Source organism: Sorex araneus, chromosome 2 (assembly GCF_027595985.1).
Source record: "Sorex araneus isolate mSorAra2 chromosome 2, mSorAra2.pri, whole genome shotgun sequence".
In the NCBI taxonomy this organism is placed as follows: domain Eukaryota; kingdom Metazoa; phylum Chordata; class Mammalia; order Eulipotyphla; family Soricidae; genus Sorex; species Sorex araneus.
This window is the reverse complement of record NC_073303.1, coordinates 58,360,812-58,382,896: the sequence shown is the minus strand read 5'-3', so window position 1 is coordinate 58,382,896 and position 22,085 is coordinate 58,360,812. Positions and strand designations below refer to the sequence as shown.

Below are 22,085 nucleotides of genomic sequence, written 5' to 3'. Positions count from 1 at the left end.
AATACTTCCGAGGGCATCCAAGACACTCTAACATCAGGGAATATCCATTATAGTAACACTGAGGCCAGTTGAGAAAAAGCAGAAGACATACACATATTGTGCCAACAGACACAGCTAACGTAAATCTAGTGAAAATATTTCATACGTACGTGTGTGTGTGTGTGTGTGTGTGTATGTGTGTGTGTGTGTTTAGTCAATTCCATGAGCTCCAAAGCTAGTACTCAGTAAAACTACTGGGGAAAAGGCATCCTTATATCTATTCTCTCCTCTTTTACTCACACATACATTAAAAAACAACCTATGTATTGAAAACCAAGAATAAAGTTAAATCTTTAATTATGAGCACTGATTTCTATAAGTGCTAGAACCTAGGAATGTAGCTAAATAAATCTTTTATATGAAAATCTATCTTAAAATATTTTTATTCATTTTCATTCTATTTCAGTCATGCACCACCTAAATCAGTATTAACAAAAAATCACGAATCACGAAATCCCGTTAATCACCGATTTCTTGGGCAGGCTCAGTAACATCTCATTTCGTCCTTTCCCTGAGATCTTAGAAGTCCATCTCAACTGGGTCCTCCTAAGGATGTTGCACTGGGGGCTCTTCAGGGTCAGGGGAATGAGATCCAGCTTGTTGCTGGATTTTGCATATGAATACACCATGGGAAGCTTAGGAGGCTGTCCCATGTGGGCAGGAAACTCTCAGAAGATTGCCAGTTTCTCCCAGAGGGAGAAGTACGCTACAAGATATCGCTTCTGAGAGCTTGCTTTTAAGTCTCTCTGGATGTTGGCCGTTGATGGGATTACACACACCTGGTTCCTCTGCCGGTACCTTCATGCATGAGGCCTGTCTGAACGTGTGAAGAGGGGCCTCCAGCATGGCTGTAGCTAGGTTCCGGTGGTCTTTGGCCGCCGGGAGCTCTGCTTGGGGTGGGGAGGGAAGCTGGAGCCCATCCCCTCCGAGGGGCCCCGGGAAAGACAGCCAGGCATTCGGGCAAGAGACTCTTTTAAAACTTTTAAAAAGTTAAAGTTTTTATGAAGGACTAATGACATATGATTGCTTACTTGAAATGCTTTGCCTTTAGTATATAAAAAAAGAGGAGATATCTTCAAAGTAACAACCAATGATATCAAATCTGGAATTTATTATTTCAAACAAACGTGTCACAACAATCAATATTTTATTCATTTCATGATTTGATGTAAGCATTACAAGCAATTAGCTCATTCATGTTGCACCAAAAATTATTTTAATTTAGATACTTACTATTATTTAAAAATTCAAGACTTTTCAAAATGAAATTTAGTCTACTATTGTCTGATTTCTCTCCACAAGTGTATAGTGCCATCAAATAATCCCAACTCTACCCCTTCTTGGCAACCACCCTAAAGACGGACTCTTAGCTAACTGGATGCGATGGTCTTCTTTGAAACTCATTTTCTTGACTATTTTTCCTACCGGAGCTTCTCTTGGAGGGTGGGTCCATCCTCCTCTGGTCCTGGCTAACTCCAGGGAAAGATCTTAACAGATCTTAGGTCCTGTATCCACTAGGTGGGGTCTCATGGCCTTAGGGCTAGGTGATTTTTTACTTCCAAAGGAATTCCGTTGCCATGGGAGCACTTCCGGACCTTGTGGCCTATAGCAATAGAAAGTATGGAACACAGTATTGCCCACGTTGCCATTCTCAATAATTATCAATCACTGTCACTGTCATTGTCATCCCGCTGTTCATCAGTTTGCTCGAGCGGGCACCTGTAACCTCTCCATTATGAGACTTGTTGTTACTATTTCTGGCATATCGAATATCACAGGTAGCTTGCCGGGCTCTGTCGTGGATAATTATCATTAATTTTATAAAACCAAGGTTGTTTAATAAGTTACTTATGTGGTGCAATGCCACATCGTTCAAATACTATCTTCGACAAAAGCAGGTAACAATGCATATTCAATTAAAAACTCAATGAGCTTCCTTATATTTAAGGTTTTGGAGGATAAGAGTGATCCCAGACCATACTAAATCTGCAATAGCCTAATTATAATAATATATGTTTTCTATGCGGATGACCACTGGACTAGAGCTGTTACTGACTGAATTCCATGGGACATCAAAAGACCGCGTGGCCGCCCACCAATGAGATGGTCAGATTTCTTCGTCAAAACCCTGAATGAACAATTTGAGGCACTTCCTGTTCCTGAAGTGAGCAGATATCATTGGGCTACACTAGCACGCAACAGGGACAAATGGAGACGTTACTGGCGCCCGCTCGAGCAAATCAAAGATCAATGGGAAGACAAGTGATACAAGTGATGTTTTCTATTATTTGCTCTTCTAGCGTAAGTTCCAATGTCTTCATCAAAAGCACCTAGATAACGGGGCCCAGAGCATTAGCACAGTCGGCTAGGGCATGTGCTCTGCATGCCACAGACCTGAGCCCAATCCCCAGCACCCCATATGGTCCCCGGAGCACCATCGGAAGTGACTCCTGAGCACAGAGTCAGGAGGAGCCCTGAGTACCACCAAGTGTGGCCAAAAAAAAAAAAAAAAGTCACTGGATAACTTTGAAAGTGTAAATAGCACTGGAAAATGTTGGGGCCTAGACAACAACAACAACAAAGGAAGGGATGCTGGGGTCGGGAGATACAGAAGCACAGAAGCTGCCCCTACCTGTCCCCCTCCCTCCTTAGAAAACACCCTGTTGGAAAGCTCTTTTAGAAAAAGGATGACCACCATTACTTAAGACTCTGAGATATGTGAACATCGAAGAGAGGCGGCATTTGAGCAAAGAACATTCTCCTCTTTCTGTTCCAGGTTCTAAACAGTAAATTCTAAGCTTGGAGGACCTGACCCAAGCTTTTTCCCTCTTATTTCTCTTTTCTTAATCCTCTCAGCTCTCCTTAATCCTGCTTCAGGCCTATCCACCTGGGGCTAGTCCTTGGCAAGGAAACGCTTAATAGAGTTATTATATGGTCATGGTATGTGCTTACGATCAGCAGTAAAAATATTTCCTTGAGCCAGAGAAATAGTACAGGGCAGTGTTAAGTTAGTTGCCTTGCATGTGGCCCAACCCCATTTAATTACCCCCCCCACACACACACCCCTGCATGTGGCCCCCCAGGACAGACTGAGGAGAAAGCCCTGAGTATTGCCAGGCAGCCCTCTCCCCGAAAACAACACAATCGACAGAGATACAGACGGATATCCCTGTTCCACTAGGAGGCTTCTGGGTAGCAACAATAAAATTGAAGCACAAGTTACTTTTCTTTTTCTGAAGTCACAAATTTTTTTAAGTGTAAGAAAAGTATTTTTTTCAGGTCAGCAGTTCAACCTATACATTCTCTGTACTCAGGAGCTGTAATCTTGATGGGATTTTGAAATTCCTACTTACACACTGCCCACCTGACTTTTCTTATTTCTTCCATATATAAATAAAGTAGGTCAATCTGATTCCTTCTAGAGAGCAAAAGTCTAAAGTTTTATAAAACTGGTTCTGTAATCTAACCTCAGTGTTTAATTTGCAATAATTAATTTAACATCCCAATATTTAAATAACTTTGGGCTTAAGATATAATGACCAACAAGAAACACCATTTTAGAATAGTTGGGATTTTTTTTAATTAGCAACCCACAAAATCACTTGCAAAATTTTTAAGAAAATCATAAAAAAATGTAACCATTCTAATATTTTCTATATTTCCTTTTTAAAAATTAAAGTTTACTATAACAGCATACTTACTGTATTTAGAAGTCTATAATTTCAAGAACTTGGTAATTCCTAAAGGCACTGAAAAACTACTTTCATAGACTATTCCTTTTTTAAAAATATAAGGGGTAGTACTTTATTATCACATTCACTAAAAGATAGAGAGGACAGATTATGTTCTATGAACTTTTCTAATGGAAAAAGCACATGCAAAATTCATTTAAAATGTCTATATTTAGAAATTACCACTGGATTCTAAACAAGTTTTGAAAAATACTACACTTCTCAAGGCTGCTACAATCTGTACTATGGCTCTAATTTTTCTCAGTGGTATTGCAGTTGCCCGACATCTGTCCTGCCCGAACCAGCAGGCTCTTCCTTCGCCGCCAGCCAGCGTGCAGAGCTCACCCAAGGCCTTTCTCCACACCATTTTCCTCTTGGCACGTGACTCTGTTTTCCCAAGTCACAGAGAAAACTTAGATCATTCATATCAGAAGCTTCTTTTCATTCTCTTAGGCACACGCACTAATGCATACATAACTTCAACATCTCTACCAATTTGCTCAGGCACAGATAACGCACGTATCAGTATTTAAATATCAGTGTGACGAACGGAATGTTTCTTGCCCAGATTTCTTCCAGGCCTTCAAGCCGTGACATTCCTTCCTCACCTTTTTCACCCTGTTCACTCCCATCTCTCTCACTTCTTTCATCCAGGGTATCACCATCACGTCTGTCCTTAGCATTATTATTGGCTCTGGTGTCTCAGGTCTTCCTCTACTCCATTCTGCCTTCCAACACTGTTTCCAAAACACGCTCACAAATTAAGTCCGACCAAGAAATTCTGAAACAGATCATTCAAGGTTTCCCAATATCTCTTTAAGATAGAACTCTAATTTCAAAGTTTATAGTACCATCTAACCCCTATTTTTCCTCTAATCTCTAAACCAATCTTTACACACACACACAGACACACACTCACACATACACACACACTCCGATGGCTTTAAATTATACAGTACTTTAAAATTAACATAACAGATGCTTTTGACCATGGTCTTCATTTCACTGAAAATATCTTCTATTCTTTATTCCTTCTTTTCCTTTCTTTTTTTTTGTTTGTTTTGGAGCACCACCCATCTGTGCTCAGTTGAGGCTGTCTCCTAGCTCTGAGTTCAGGGGTAACTCTTGGCAGGGTTCAAAGAACCATAGAGATGCCAGGAATTGAACCCAGGTCAACTGTATGCAAATCAATCTGCCCAATGTATTATCTCCCCAGTCCCTATGTGATACACCTTTAAGGCAGAAATAAATGACTGTCTCTAAGACAGTCTCTATTCACAGGCTGAGCGATAGCACAGTGGGTAGGGCATTCGCCTTGCATGCGGCCGACCCGGGTTTGATTCCTCCGTCCCTTTTGGAGAGCCCGGCAAGCTACAGAGAGTATCCCGCCCGCACGGCAGAGCCTGGCAAGCTACCCATGGCGTATTCGGCATGCCAAAAACAGTAACAACAAGTCTCATAATGGAGATGTTACTGGTGCCCGCTCGAGCAAATTGATAAGCAACGGGATGACAGTGATGCAGTGAAGATTATTCATATATTTTTCAATTTTTCTTTCCATGTGAATAGCAGGCAGCATTATACTTTGTGGTCCTACATTTAAATTCAGCAGGTTGGAGCCAGAGAGAGAGAGTTCCACGGGGAAGGTGACCCGGGTTGGAAAGCTGGCACAGGAGTAATTCTTGAGTTAGGAGTAAGTCCTGAGCACTACTGAGTGTGGCCCTGAAACCCAAAAAACGAAAAGTAAAAACAAAAAATTATAAGAGTGAAAATCAATTTGGGCCAGCAAGGCAGATAGCACCGGAGTTAAGGCCTTTGCCTTGCCTGCAGGTACCCCAGCTCTGTACATGGTCCCCCACAACTACCACCCGAGCACTGCATCATGTGACCTAAAACTCTGCCCAGTAAAGGTAACATTTAAATAATGAAATTAAATTAAACAATTGGCTTTGTGCAATGAATGTCTAAATGTCACTGCGACTCTTTCCCCACTATTGCAGGGGTCACAAGTACAGCCCTCCATGTCTGAGCTCCCCCCTGCAGTTCAGACCAAACCACCCGAGAAGGGCAGACTGCACGAGAGGCAGACACTGCGGTTAGCACACTGGCTTGGGATTATTGGTTCCCACAGCATAGACGGGGGTGATTGTGACTTTTTATAAAGAGGTTTCTTTTGAAACGTTCATGAAGCCAACACAGTCTGAGTCAAATAGTGCTTCTCTAAGTGATGAGGATTCTCGTATACTCTAATCCTAACACAACTGTGTAAAAGAGGGGAGCCGTGATCGTCCTTCCCACTTCCCACTCTACCTCTGAGGTCAGGATGGATTTCATCCCTGTTTATCCCCAACAGGGCCTAGCTGACGGCAAGTCCTGACAATTCCATTATTCATTCAACCTGGGCCAGGAACTACTCTAGTTGCTAAGGATAAAGCAAACAAAAACCTGCCCTTACAAGGACTAATGTTCTCATAAAGGGTAACTATATGACAGTTGAATACAGTTTTAGATTCTGTGTTATAAGGTAGTGACAAATGCTAAGTAGAAAATACATAGCAAGGGTACTTCAATGAGGATCAGTATCACAGTGACCTAAACGACTTTTTAACAAACAATTCCAGCAAAAGTGTCCTTGTATATATTAAAGACCTAAAAGAAGAACAATCCAACAGAGGGAACAATGTGAAAACTCTCAGAAGGTAAAGTTTGAAAATGGATGCCGAAGCTAGCACGGCTGAGCAAATACGGAACTAGGGTGTGTTTGGAGAGCTAGCAGTGGGCCGGGGCTCACAGACACATACAGGCCAGGTTAAACAGCTTAACTTTAATCACAGTGAAATGGGGAGCTATTAAAGAATTCTTAGTAGAAAACAGTCATTCAAAGACAGAATCTAGTGCCATAGTCAGCATTTTTATGACATATTTTTCTCTCCCCACAATATCTGTGAAGCAGAAGAATAAGCTAATCAAAAAAAATTAAACTAATGTTTTATACCTAATATTTATGAGTACTAAATCTTTTATTACAGGGGCACTGAGTATATCCAATATATATGATTACCAAAACACGGACTGGAAAGAGAGCACAGCAGGAGTACTGAGCCCTGCTAGGAGTGAAAGCACAGAGCTAGGCGCAAGCCCTGAGTATTGTCAATGGTGGCAAAAAAATAGAAAAAGAAAAGAACAAAGAAGAAAGAATTAAGAGGAGGAGGAGGAGGAAGAGGAAGAGGAGGAGGAGGAGGATGGGGAGAAGGAGGAGGAGGAGGAAGAGGAAGGAGGAGGAGAAGAAGAAGAAGAAGAAGAAGAAGAAGAAGAAGAAGAAGAAGAAGAAGAAGAAGAAGAAGAAGAAGAAGAAGAAGAAGAAGAAGAAGAAGATGATGAAGAAGAACAACAACAAAAAAAGTAGGAGGAATGAGGAAGAGGAGGAGAAAGAAGATGATGATGAAGAAGAAGAGCTAAAATACAGTAAAATACCAATGTATTAATATTTCGAACACCAAGAGAAATGGAGTATCTAAGGCTGCAACTCTTAAACAATGCTTAAGAATGAGATAAGAAACGAATGACATGTCCTTAGAGCCCTGTGGCTCTCTGTCCCATGTTTCCTTTACTATGATTTGCTCAAGTATCACAAAATAAACACCCGCATAGCTGTTTCCCCGTTGCAATACCGCCTAACATAAGAAAGAACTAGACTCAAACTCAGTTCACTGCCAGACGCAAACAAACCAAAACAAGAAAGAAAGTGATTGAAACAAACCACAAGTCAAAACACCTTTTGCCAAATGTTACTCAAACAAACGCACCTTGTGCCGTGTCCTGGCTGCTGCCAAGTCTGAACTCCGGAGGCCTGCCAAGGGGAAGACGCTTCCAAGGCAAGAGCTTCACGGAGGAAGCGGTGCTCGCATTCTTGGCAACCTGCAGTTCCAGATACCAATATAATGTTCTTGGTTGCTCTTTTTTCTTACTGAAATTCAAAACAGGATATATAGAACTATTAAATGGATGAGCTCCAGGTCCCTAATTGTCCACTAAATAAAATCCCCGAGGAAGTACATCCCAAAGAGTGTTTCTCCCTTTACTAAATCTGCTGTAAGTTCCATCCAATTAAGCTTGTATGATAAAACAAACTTGTAAAACACTGCATACTTGCCCCGTTTTCACAAGGCCAATTTTCTTAGAAAATTCTAAAATAAGCCTTACAATAGAGAAGCCTGTTAAGTTTACTTGATTGAATGTATTCCGAATTTAAGTTCAGACAGACCCCTTTTCCACTGTATTAAGTGGTAATTTTTTTATTTTGCAGATCACAATTTCATTATAGTTCATTACGGTGATAATTTTAAATATAGTGAGAGAATATTCCACAGTATTTGCAATTCAAATAGGAACATAAAGTAAGTGACTAGAATTTCCTTTTTTTACAAAACTTGTATAATAGTAAAAATAATTGTTGTTTATCCAACCACCAACTTTTCAGTACATTTTACTTTCTACATGTCCAATAAAACAACAATGAAAATAACAATTTTTAAAAATCACATTATGAATTATGTATTTGTTTCTGTCTAGTGAGTAGTTACTGAGTATCTACTTTCCTGTTAGTATGAGGCACTCCAGTTATATTTAGATTTTCACTGTGATTGTTCTCACATAAAAAAGAATGTCAAATTAAATCATCCCACGCTAATTTCTAATACTAATGCCAGCCCAAAATTTATCACCAAGTATTAAAAAATACAAATTTTACTAATTCTAATCATTATCATTAAGCGCAGCTTCCAAAGTCCATAAAATATGTGTAAGATGCACAAGAACTCATCTCTAATCCCTAGTGCCACAGGGGCTTTCAGGCACCACTGAGTGTAGTCCTGGGGCCCCCCTGAGCACTCTGCGATGGCTCGGGGGCCCCCAACCGCTGGCTCCAAGCAGCACTGAATCTCCAGGCTCGAGCATCCAACCATCTGGTCCAACAGCTGGGCGAAGCAGCGCCTCGAGTAGCCCTTGGGAAACTCCCCCACGCCCACCCCTGGAAAGCAATGATCAGGATTCAGGTCAAGTTACAATATGAAACCGTGACTGTTAGAACAGTGCTGAGGAAAAAGGTTACTACGAAAGAGTCAAGTTTCTATCCCATACAAAAATGACTGCAAATGACAGCACTATAGGCTGCATTTACCAAATGCTTACAAGAATATACAGGATTTAAGCTACAACCTTGGGGCTAGAGGGACTGTAGAGAGGGCAGGGCAGCGCCTGGCACGCACTGACCCAGATGTGATCCCCAACACTCCATACGGCACCCCCCACCCAAGGCCTGAATGATTCTGAGTGCAGCACCAGAAATAAGCACTAAGCACAGCCAAGTGTGGCCCAAAACCTGAAAATTTACCAAAAGCTTTATAACCTTGGATTTCATAGATTATGATACCAAAAGCATCAACAATTTTTTTAAAGTAGATCAAAATTTATCAAAGCATTTAAAAAAAAAAAAAACAACTTTTGTGCTCCAAAGGACACGGCCAAAAATGTGAAAAGACATGACTGGGCACAGAGCCAGGAATTAGCACTCCTGTGTTATAATTATTGTAAATATAAATATTATAAATAACATAATCATAGTATTATAATATGCCTGTATTTGTTATTGTAAGACATACAATACTACCTTGAACACTATTATATATCTAAAGGCTTAAAATGAGAGGTGATTTTAAATTCTACACAGATTTTCAAAATAAATGTGTTAATTTTTTAGAAATTACAAGCATTAATTTAAATACTTTTAAAAATATTTAAATAAAACATGTTCACCTCAAATTCTCATAATGTTTTACAAGCTATATAAAAGAGTGGTGGCAGTATGCAAACATATACACTGCATTTGATTTTAAAGCACTTTTACATATTCAAGAGAGGCCAGATGTATTATCTTTTTACCCTAGAGGTAACTTTTTAATCATCTGAAAATGCATAATGATTTTCTTATTTCATAGTCTGTTCACATTACTTTCTAAGGTTAGCAGTGATTTCTTTATATATTTTTTCCTCAAGGAAAAATATTTGATGCTACAAATACAACATAAATAGGTATAACTTAAGGCAATTTTTCATTTCTGAAGATAGTATTATGGAATTAAAGACTATTAGGGAAGTTTCTGAATTTAATATATTTTAAATTATTAGGTATTACTTTCACAACAATTAAAATATATTTTTTTCATTTTTATGAAAATAAAAAATGAAATATATCTGGAGAGGTGGAAGGACCCATCTCCTTCCTATTTCTGCCATTTGCTCTGTCAGAGTTTTTATATGTTTGGGGTACAAAGGAATAAATGCGGAATTAAGGCAAAAATCTGTTTTTACTACAAATGCAAATACTTGATTTGAGGGCTTTAACTCTCAAAGCTAATTTAAATATAACTACCCTAGGGATTTTTTCCCAGTAAAGTTCAGCAAAGAGGCAAAAAAAAAATGTCTATTAGACTGTGTTGCATTTAAAAAGTTTAAGAATCATTTTCTAAAATACTAATCTGATCAGGTTACTATTGTCCTCAACAATCTAAAATGGATCTTCATTGATTGCAAACTAAAAACTGACTTGCCTGGCACAGAAAAGCCTTTCAGTCTAATCAAGCAGGTCTTTATCGCCTCAATTCAGGTCCACTATTTTCTTAAACTTCTAAACTTCTTTTATTTCCCATATATATGATCCTAATAGCATCCTTAGTGGCTTCAAAAACATATTCACCTTGCCTTGATGTCACCTTAATCCCAGTCTTATCTACCCTGAATAGAGAAAACTTGCTTTGAGTGTCACTTCCTTTGTAAAATTCAGCCATCAATATATGCCAAAATAATATTTGCTGATTAACTGATATGTAACCCTATCAATAGCAGTATTGTATATCACTATAATGCCAAGAAGAAATAAATACATCTAAAAAACATGGATCTCATTACATTGAAATTTTACTTATAAATAATAAAATTATAATTTTGGCAATGGGTAAGAGTTTGTATATCAATGACTTAGGCATATTTTTAAAATCTGCTTCAACTTTTGAATCACGAGTCTTCATTGTTGGCATTTTTTAAAAAATGAGAAGATAATGAAATCTTATTTAAATTTAGATTGCTGTTAGCAAATTAATTTTTACATTGCATATTTCATATAAGCAGTACTTTAACACTGGCCATGAATATCAAAGATATTTTTAAAAAATTATTTAAGGCTATTCCTTTATTCAAGGAATCTGTGTTACATTTAGGTTGTATTGTAATTGTGAAGGTTCAGCTCCACCAACATAGGAGGACAGTGAAATGAGACAAAGTGACAGGTGGAGAGAAAGAGCTTGGGGGCAGGGACAGACAAGATTAGAAGATGGATTCAAGTCCTCAAAGCCATCTCGTCTACATGGTCTCAAGAAAGGTTTTCTATAAGGAGAACCAGGGAGCACATTTTAGGAAGGGTGGGTTACAGACTGGTAAGTACCAGGGGAATCAAAAAATGTAAAAGATTCATTCAAAGGGACATATGCACACCCTTATTCCTTGCAGCACTCAGTGCAACAGCTAAGATTTGGAGTCGACCTAGATATCTAATAACAGGTGAGTGGGTCTCGAAGACATACAGATGCACAATGGAATATTACTCAGCTGTCAGGAAGGATAAAATCATGCAATGCACTGGAAGATATCATGTTAAATGAAGTAAGCCAGAACAAGGATATCTTGTATCACTGACTGGGGTATCACTGACATGTAGCACTCAGAATAACAGGATGATGAAGAATGAAGGAGTGCAATGATTTAAAGGGGGAATGCCCAGTTCACCCTTGGCCCTGCAGCATAGGAAAAAGAAGGAAAGAAAGCAAATGGGAGGGGGAGAAGAGACAAACAGATTATAGGGCTTGGGGGGAGGAGGCTAAGGAGGGGGGAGGGAAGACAGGGATCAAAGGGATTCAGGTACACGGTCAGCATCAAGGAAGGAGAGAGTTAAATATCCAAACCATCAACACTGAAGTCATGAGACCCAAACTGAAAAAGGGGTTTAAAACCCTTTGAAACCAAACTCTTTAAAAGCAAAGATGAAAAGATTCCTGTGAAGATGGCAGTCTGGGGGTGGGAGAGGCAGGAGAGGTGGCGCCTGGGGACACTGGTGAAGGGACTTTGACACTGGTGGTGGGATTGCTTCTGGAACATTGCATGTCCACAACTCCCTTGAAGAACTCTGCACAACACGGTGCTTTAATAAAACAAAATAAAAATTCACTCGGGCTGGACCCTAGGAGGCACACACACTTCCAATGTGACAACAAAGAAAGATTTCTGACTAGGGTTCTGGTCCCTTCACTCAGGGAAAGATGTGAGGGACCTTCTCACATAACCACAACAGCTTTTCTGGTCTCTGACACCGAATTCAACTCCTAATTTGGGGACAGCGGCCCATTTCAATACCCTGGGTTTGTCTTCTATACGATGGCTTTGGTAGTCACGGTGTAGCTTTTATAGTGAACTGTTCTATGTCTTGATTCTGAGGTTTTGTTTGTTTGTCGGTCTGTTTCCCCAAAAGGCACACCGAAAATAGCTGAGAGTCCCTCAGGAGCCATTACGTGCTGCCATCGCACAAGAAATACAAACTGCACAACAGGAAAATGTTTTAATTTTAAAATAGTGCTGTTTCTTCTAACATAAAAATGTCTGAAGCCAGTCTAGAATTTGTTTCTTGATAATCAAGACAGAGTACAAGAAGAAAAGCATCCTTTAGGTTCTTTGGAGGCTTGGCAGATGATCAAATAAGCATCTCACAGTGAGAACAAATGCATTAACCACACACATCTGCAGGTACCTCTTGCAGTGCCGCCGTGTACATGGGAAAGACTCATAAAAAGTGAGTAACTGGATCAGAAAAACAGTAAAGCACCTACCATGCACACTGCCCCTAGCCCCTCCCTTGCCCTGGCACCACACAGGACCCCCTGAGCATGACGGAGACTGACGCCTGAGCACAAGCCGAGAGTAAGCCAGGAGAATCACCTGGGTATGGCCCCAAAACAAAAATTAAAAACTAAATCCAAGTAACTTCCAGGAGTCCATCTTTAGGTAAGCCCACCTGGAGCAGAGGGTAACTGCTAAAAGGGGAAGGCGGGAGAGGGATAAGAGAAAAGAAAAGCAGAGCGGAGTAAGAGTATGGAAGTTCTGATAAGGAGACTGGGCATTCACGACACAGAGCTAGAGCAACGTGGGAGAGACGGACAGGTAAGCATCTCCACCCAGGGCAGCCTCCATCCTGCCCTCTGCACCTACTCTGTGAGAGGGCAAACTCTGTGTGCCAAAGACAGCATTTGGAAAGATCAATTTTTCTCTCCTACATAGGGCTGGAGCGATGGCACAGAAAGTTGGGCATTTGCCTTGCACACGGCTGACCCAGGTTCAATTCCTCTGTCCCTCTCGAAGAGCCTGGCAAGCTACTGAGAGTATCTCCACTGCATGGCAGAGCCTGGCAAGCTCCCCTGGCATATTCAAAATGCCAAAAACAGTAACAATGAGTCTCACAATGGAGACGTTACTGGTCTAAAGCAAATCGATGAGCAAGGGGACTACAGTGCTACAGTGACAGTAATGTAATTCTTTCCTTTCCCATTTTCCTCTGTATCTCTCATCCCCACCCCAGGACTGACTCTCTATATTTCCTTCTTTCTCATTATAATGTGAATGTTTCTTTGGTATCATGCTTGTTGTGTCTTACATGAAGTAAAAGTCATGTTTATATTCGTGGATTTTCTTCAGATCTAAATATTGACTTCCAGCTCCTTATTTTATTTTTTTATTTTTTTTAAATAGTTTATTTTTTTATTTAATTTTTGGGTCACAGGGGTCACTCCTGGCTCATGCACTCAGGAATGACTCCTGGCGGTGCTCAGGGGACCATATGGGATGCTGGGAATTGAACCCGGGTCGGCCGAGTGCAAAGCAAACGCCCTACCCGCTGTGCTATCGCTCCAGGCCCTCCTTATTTTATTTTTTTCCCCACAGACTACAGCCTTTTCTTTAGAAACAACCTATATTTTAACTTCTTTTTCAGAAACTCCACATAGTCATTTAGAGGACTTCCTTCTTCACTCTAAATGTACAATCATTTTATTAGTCAATAATAACTAATATTATTATATTAGGACAAACTTTTTTTTCTTTTTGGGTCACACCCGGCGAAACATGGCATCCCACAAGGCAGAGCCTGGCAAGCTCCCTGTGGCATATTCGATATGGCAAAAACAGTAACAAATCTCACAATAGAAGTTACTGGTGCCCGCTCGAGTAAATCAATGAACAATGGGACAATAGTGATACAGTGATATTCGGCGATGCACAGGGGTTACTCCTAGCTCTGCACTCAGGAATTACCCCTGGCGGTGCTCAGGAGACCATACGGGATGCTGGGAATCGAACCCGGGTTGGCCACATGCCAGGCAAACGCCCTACCCACTGTGCTATTGCTCCAGCCCCTAGCTGGACAAATTTTTGAGATCTATTCTTCACATTGATTTATCTTCCCCAGCAATTTTTCTCTTTACTGCCCAGAATTGGTTTTAATGTGATTGTGTGCAGAATTGCAAGGCCCTACAAAGATCGACATTCTAATTCCTAGAATCTGTAAATGTTACCTTACATGGCAAATGAACTTTGTTAATGTATTAAATAAATAATCTGGAAATGAGAAAATTATCCTGGATAATTCAGGTGGATTTTAAAAATCGGTAACTTTTCCTAACTATGGTTGAGAGAAACGTGATTTCAGAAGAGTCAGAGATGCAATGTTTCAGTGTGAAGTTGGATGAAGAAAGCCATGCAATGTGGAGATCTTTAGAAGCTAGTAAAGACTAGGAATTATCTGCCAGAACCTCCCTAAAGGAATGTAGTTTAGCACAAGGAAAAATGTCAGAATTCTGAATTACAAAAATCTAAGATACGGGATTTGTATTGTTTTAAAACATTAACTCTAAAGTATCACATTACCACAAAAATATTAAATAAAAGTAGTTCACATGCTTTCAGTCATCTTTTGTCACTGTTCTACCTTAATGATTTCCTGCTGCTACTAAATGATATTTTTAATGAAATTCTCCTAACCATGGAGGTCATGTACTTTTATATCTGTTACATGTCAGAGGATTTCCAAAAAGTTCTTCTTAGACTTAAAATTCTTTCTACATAGTCACTGGTACATCTTCAAGCTCCTGAGATATGGCACAGAGGTCCCTGTGCAGAGTCAGGATTAAACCCCGAGCACTGCAGGGTGTAACCCGAACTGTTCCTCACCACCATCACAAGGAAAAAATAATTATAATTGTAATCAGAAACAGGAACATCCCTTTAAATGTACACCTTCCCATATTAAAAACCCGATATGCTTCTACCCAGAGAATCACTGCTCTGAATCACTGTGATAAGAAAAATGTTATGATACTCGAGCATATTAACCAGAAAAATGATAGGAAATTGTACCTTTACAACCCTTTCTATCACTGATAAGAAACTTGATTTCTGGAAATGTTATAAAACGTACAACTAATATATCTATTGCTGAAGTAAAACTGTAATGCATAATTAGGACTTTGTCTCAGATACGCATATAATTTATTATTATAGATCCAGAAACAGTTGAATATACAAACTTTCCTATGCATTTTGTTAAGTCGTTAATCTATTTGGTCTACTATTTTTGCAACTATTTTCATAATATAATAAAGAACTAAGCTACTTTATTCCTGCTGCGGTTCTCCTATTTCAGTAACTTTTATGTTACTACAAAACAGAGAAGAGTCACGAATTTATGTGATGTTTCTATCTGATGATCCAAGAAAGAAGTCTTTTCCTCAGAAATTAAATATTCACATAATAAACTTCATTCTTCATCCTAAATGTACCAGCTAGTTTTTATTAATTTAATATTATAGGTTGCCAAGTGATATTCAAATACAGAGTATTTATCCTGGAGCATATATATTTGTTTTATTATCATTTAACATTGAAAACTCTAGAGGTGAACTAACAGCCAGAGCATTGAAAACTCTAGAGGTGAACTAACAGCCAGAGGAAAGTAGCAGAGTTGAACTGTGCTTGCCTTGCACACAATCGACACTGCTTCGTTCTCAGGCAAGCAGATGGTCCCCTGAGCACTACCAGAAGTGATCTCTGAGCACAGAGCCAGGAGTAAGCCCTGAGCAACACCAGGTGTGGCTAAAACTCCCTCCAAAAAAAGGTGAAACAAGAAATAATCTTTTATGTTCATGAAAACACCTGTCTATATACCTACCATTTAAAAGATAACTCATATTTATAAAAATACTTATATTTCTACCATGAAAGAACTTGGGGGGGCAGAGAGATGGTTCAAATAGCTGAATCAAATGCTTTACATGAAGGAGCCCCAGGTTGTATCCCTGGCATTGCGTGGTACCCCAACAGCCCTAGGAGCGACCACTGAGCACCGCCAAGATTGATCCAAAAACAAAAAAGAAAAGGAAGAATTAATCATCTGTGATAGGTGTAAAAAGATATAGCTCTAGGATTGTGACCGGTTCGGTGATAGGTGTGATGAGGATATCAGAGACAATCATGCAATAAAAGTTGCATCAAATTATCTTAGTTATTTGGGAAACAAAATTTCCATCCTATAAAAGCCTATACTAAGAATGGATTTACTCAGACCGTCACACTTAGAGCTTGATCTGCAAAGCACCCAAACACTGCTACGTATAAATGAATCCTTGAGAGATATCGGGGCACCCTCAAGTCTGAATGGACCAACTCACATTGGCACCATTGTTCTCAATGAGGCACTAAGCAACTGAGCAAAAAAAGATGGTAACTCTCTATGCGACACAGTATTTACCAGCCCTAAAACTTTAGGCTCTCAAATGTCACTTTCACCTTCTTTTAAGACAAGTGAATTTTAAGACAGAAAGACAAACACACACACGTGCGCACACACACACAGACACACACACACTGCCCAAAAGTATCACCCACATGAAAGCAACAGCAATACAACAACAGAGCAGATCTCAGATCCACTCTATACTCCCTGTTTCTCAACAGATCTATCTGATTCCTGGCTGAAACCTATTGTTCTCTATTACACCAGTAGTACTACTAATCTATTATAAATCTGTAAAAACTCAAGGTTTGCTCTCTTATATTTCCCTCTGTTCTGTGAACCATGAAGAACAGTAATTCTGAGAAAATGTATCTTTTCTGCAAACTGAAATTTTCACTCACCTGGACTACAGTCCAGACTCTGATAAAGTGAACAGAGCAAGAAACAGAAAGCAAGAACTAGCTTTTATTTTTTGGATTCCCACTTGAAGTACTATCCTAAATCAGTTCTTTAATAACAAGGCAGTATTTGTTACGAAAGCAGTACGAAAGGATAATAACAAAGCATACACTATATGCCTGCTTATAAATTTAAGAGAAGGCCTTAGCTATTATGTATTGATCCCCTAAAAACTCTAATTTCACTGGAAAGCTTTCTTCTACTCATTTGTCTTTATTTCAATTCCTCCACCAGAAATAAAGTGCTGTGAATAAGAAAAGTAAAGTCAAATAAATGACATCTGGAAGAAAATTATATAAAGAAAAGTCAGGTGCCCCTATACACTTTTACATTTATTATCAGGCAACCTATTTTGTCTGCAGATTTTTTACTTATCTAGAGATCACAGCGAATAACGTCATCTGCTTTCTTTGATAAAGGAATCTGAGCAAAGGTAATAACTCTATTACAGTCTTCTTTCTGAATGTGGAAATAGGAAAAAGAGCAACTGCAGAATTAACCACAATATGTTTCAGCCACAGAAATTAGAAAGTTATAAATGATCATTCACTTAGGTGAAGAAAAATTCTAAGAGTCTTTAGCATGTACTAAAATGTAATCAGCTTTTGTTTTTCTAAAATGTACTCTGACAGGAGAGAGAGTTTAAGTTTTACCTCAAAAATACAAGCGAACATTCTTCTATGTTTGGCAATAATTGCTCTTTTCACTTTTTTAAATATACAAATATGCCCTAAAAGAATGATTAAAAAATGCATTTGGAATAAAATACAGCTTTCGTGGCTCTGAAAGACAGGAGGCATTTATTGAATACTGGTAGTTTGTTAGATGCTAAGAGATAGTGTCCGAAGACTGTGAACCAAGTTAAACTATGATAAAGGCACAGGAAGGAAGAAAGAGAATCAAACTTTGCTCCTAGCTATAAAGCTCCGGATATGTTATTCGGGCACTTTATTGGCTGAGACAGGAAAGAATACTTTTCTGATCTCCCAAGAAACACTGAAAACAAGTATTCTTTAGCTAAGGTCCACATACACTTCAGACTGCGTCTCTTCCTAAGGAGTCCCTGGCATGGCTGGTTTCTCAGAGTGCTGCAACACGGATTCACCACTAATTTAGGAAATCAACACTCCCCATCCTTTCAGGCAGGTGCATACTCGGGGTGGGGGACATAAAAACAGTCATATCAGGGGGGGAAAAAATGCCACCCAAGATACTCGAGGGCTACCTAATCAAAATCAACAAATAATGAATAACAGATAAATGAGTAGAGTTTTCCTCATTTATTAATGTCCCAAGGACAAAAGAAGAAATTACAAGGTAGACGATACATGAAGAAGATGATAGACTAGAGAGAACTTGTGTTTACCTCCTCCCATGATTACAACAAATCTGTAACTAAATATGAATTAATAATTAATCTGTCCAGAAATACATCCTGAATAATACAATCTCTACAACAAAAAATTTAAAACTACCAACCCAATAGAGAGAAAAACAAGATATAGTCTCACCAAAGGAGAGGCGCCAACCTAGGGGCAATGAGGCTCAATCTAGAACTGAGATCTAACATGCAGAATTTTCCTCTGGGGAGCTGGGGAAGAGGTGTGTCTGATAGCCAGCACTGCACCGAAAACCTCTAATCCAGCAGAGCAGAGGCCTCTGGAACTCCTGCTTTGAGGGCCAGAAGGAAGTGGGCACAGGAAAGCTCAGAAAAAGGCCCAGACTGAGAACTCAGACCCACTCACCGCAAGAACCAATTCACAAGAAAATAAAAGGTCTATCGAAAACCTCCAAGAAACCAAGTTGAGGACCAGATATTTCCTCTGGTGAATTCGAACATACATCCAAAGATCTACGGGCATCTTTCTCAAATGTTTTTATAAAATCAAAATGGAGAAAAGTTTCCTAATTCAGATTATGAGCTCAGTATTAAGAGGGAGGGAGTGAGGGAGGGAGGGAGGAAGGGAGAGAGGAAGGAAGAAGAAAAGGAAGGGAGGGAGGAAGAAAAGGAGGAAAGGAAGGAAGGATGGAAGGAAGGAAGGAAGGAAGGAAGGAAGGAAGGAAGGAAGGAAGGAAGGAAGGAAGGAAGGAAGGAAGGAAGGAAGGAGGGAGGGAGGGAGGGAGGGAGGGAAGGAAGGAAGGAAGGAAGGAAGGAAGGAAGGAAGGAAGGAAGGAAGGAAGGAAGGAAGGAAGGAAGGAAGTAGAAAGGAAGGAAATTACAGGTCAAAAGGTCATATCTTTGACAACAACATTGCAAAAATTCCCAACAAATTTTTCCAAACAAAATTCAACAATCTATCAAAAAATTATATATCACAATTAAGTGGGATTCATTCCAGGTGTAATAAAAACATAGCTCAAGATGCACAAATACATCATAAATGAAAGACTTTTTAAAAATCAATAAATGAAAGACCCAAATGCAGGGCTGGAGACCAGGCAGGTCCTGCACACCGCCCACCCAGATCTGCCCCTTCACAGTCTGACCCTGGCGCACTGCTGTGAGAATGTAACGGGCACAGACCCAATAGAAGGAAAACAAAGTCGCTTTTTTAATAAAACCAAACTGTTTTAAAAATAATTAAAAAAAAAACTGTCAAAAACGATTCAATTTTATTTCTGAGTATTTATTAGAACATGAAAACATTAACTCAAAAAGATACGCACCCCAATATATAGCGGCACTATTCACAACAGCAAAGAGAAACAGCCCGGTGTCCAAGAAAAAAATAAATAAATTTAAAAACTGGATAAAGACGTAGGATATATACACAGTGGAATTATACTCAGCTAGAAAAAAGGGTGAAATCCGGCCATCTGGACAGACAACATGGATATACCTTAAGGGAATTGCACCGAAGGAAATAAGTTTGAGGAAAACAACAAATACCATATGATTTTAGTCATTTGTGGAACATAAAGAAACAAAGCAAGTAAACAAACAAAACCAACGCAAATTCAGGCTCTGAAACAGAATGGCAGAAACCAGTGGAAAATGCTGGGCTGGATGCCGACATTCAGAGATGACTGGTCGTGGTGGAAGGCGTCTGGATAAACGGAGGCAGGATGGTGTGACAGACCTAGCTACCGGGAGGAACTGTCACCAAAAAAAAAAGGAAAACTCTAAAAGCTCTCTGCTCTTAATTGTGCGTCCAAACTCAGATCCTACAGACAAAGACTCAAGTGTATCAGTCACACCTGACACCCAGGAAGCTCACTGCTTGAATACCTTCAGCTTCAGTGAGCCCTCCTTACATTTTGCAGATCAGTGGCCTCACTTTACAGAGGCAGAACCAGTTCTGAGGATTATTGACCCAGGCGGGCAAACAGAACCCTGCCCATCTCCCTGGCTTCCAGGGCAAGGTTCTCCCACAGTTAACCAGCAGGACGAGTTTCCCTCTCCGGGATGGGGCCGACCTCAGGAAGTCAAAGTGAAGCTCCTTGGGGCTTCGCTTGGAAGGTTTTGCCCTGCTGCATCACTGGGGCTCAAGGGCTCGGGGCAAGGAGGACGCTGGGGACGGCTGACCCGGAGTCGCCCTGTGCAATTAGCCACTGGGCAAGGGCACGATGCAGGCCAGGGGCGTGCGCTGGCTTTGGGGGCACCCTGGGACGGCCCCCCTTTCACATGAGCTGGGAAGGAAGGAAGGCCTTGAGAGAACCGCCTTGAAGGCCGAGGAAGCCCAGCGAACTCCAGGAGAGAGGGCACTGGGCAGCCTGCAGTCCGCATCCCCTGCCCCTTCCTGCCACGTCCCTCTGGACCAGCATCTCCGGGGTTTGGGCAGCCCGGAAGGGACACCCCGCCCCTCCATCCCCGCACCCCCCACCCCCACCGGGGAAACGTGCGCAGGCATCTGCTCTCCTCCCCACACCCCGGAGAGGGGACGCAAAGTAGGGGACGCAAAGTGTGGGGCGCGGGGTGGGAGGGGCACCCACTAGGAAGCCTGGAGCGTTGCACTGGGGGGAAAAGGCAAGGCCGCGACTTGACTGACAGCGCATGGGGCCTATCGGCAGCCGGGGGGTCGGTAGGCGGGGCTACGGTTGCTAAGGGCCCGCGGCCCGCGCCGGACACGCAGGCAGGGCGGGAAGCCAGGCACCGTGCGGGACGCGGGCGGGCACACCCCCTCGGGGCTCGCACCCGCGGCCCGGCGAGCTGCCTCGGCACGGGGATTGGTCCTGGAAGCCTCGAGGGGCCGACTGGGATGCCCGGGCTCCCGGGCCAAGCGTCCCTCGGCGCGGCCAGGGGGCGGAACTGAGCGTCCCCGAAAACGCTTGGCCCGCGACGATCACACCCGGGCCCCCATGTCCAGTCCCCTCGCCCCTGCCGGACTCACACACACACACCTCAGCGCAGCCAAGAAAAGGGCCCGCCAACTTCTTGTCCTGCTGGGAACGGTGCTGTCCACGGTGCTGTCACTCAAAGGCAGGGGCGGGACGAGGCAGCGGCACTCCCGCGGCTACCAGTGGGCGGCCCGGGGAGGGGCGGGGCCTCGCGGGAACGGGGCGGGGCCTGGCCGCGCGCTGCACTGCCATTGGTCGGTCTCTCCCCCTCTCCGCGGCACACGCGCGGACCCAGGTGCCTCGCATCCTTGGACGCTGCGACTGGCCGCTGATACCTGTCCCAAAACGCAGCCTGTCCGGTGGGAGTTACAAATAAGGACCGCTGCTCTTTTTTTTTAATCAATAAAACGCATTATCTGTAATATTCTGTATCTGTAATATCATTATCTGTATCTGTAATATCACTATCCTTAACATATCTAATATTATCTTAATATTGTTATCTTTAACATTCAAGACGCCCACTATTGATACATACATTGTCTTCTGGTAGCATCCCTAGATGTCAATGAGAACAATGGAGTTTAAGCGGTATTCTGTCTGTCTGTCTGAAGGTTTTAACGAGAAATGAATCCGTTTCAGAAAGGTCAATTCTGAAATGTGATCAACAAGTATGACTCGAAGGTATGTCC

General features: G+C 41.3%; 1 protein-coding gene across 4 annotated transcripts in view; it reads right to left on the bottom strand.

The window, feature by feature from the left end:
* TRIQK (triple QxxK/R motif containing) overlaps window positions 1–21,587 on the bottom strand; it is a 91,994-nt gene extending 70,407 nt beyond the window's left edge. For 2 of the 4 annotated variants that reach the window (XM_055127284.1, XM_055127285.1), the window contains exons 1-2: window positions 21,457–21,587; window positions 7,577–7,737 (exon numbers count right to left, since the gene is read on the bottom strand). The gene's annotated coding sequence lies outside the window, so the exon portion shown is untranslated. The remainder of the gene's footprint in view (window positions 1–7,576; window positions 7,738–21,456) is intronic. The other 2 variants (XM_004602540.2, XM_055127286.1) reach the window with 2 other exon arrangements.
* Window positions 21,588–22,085: the final 498 nt, after the last annotated feature.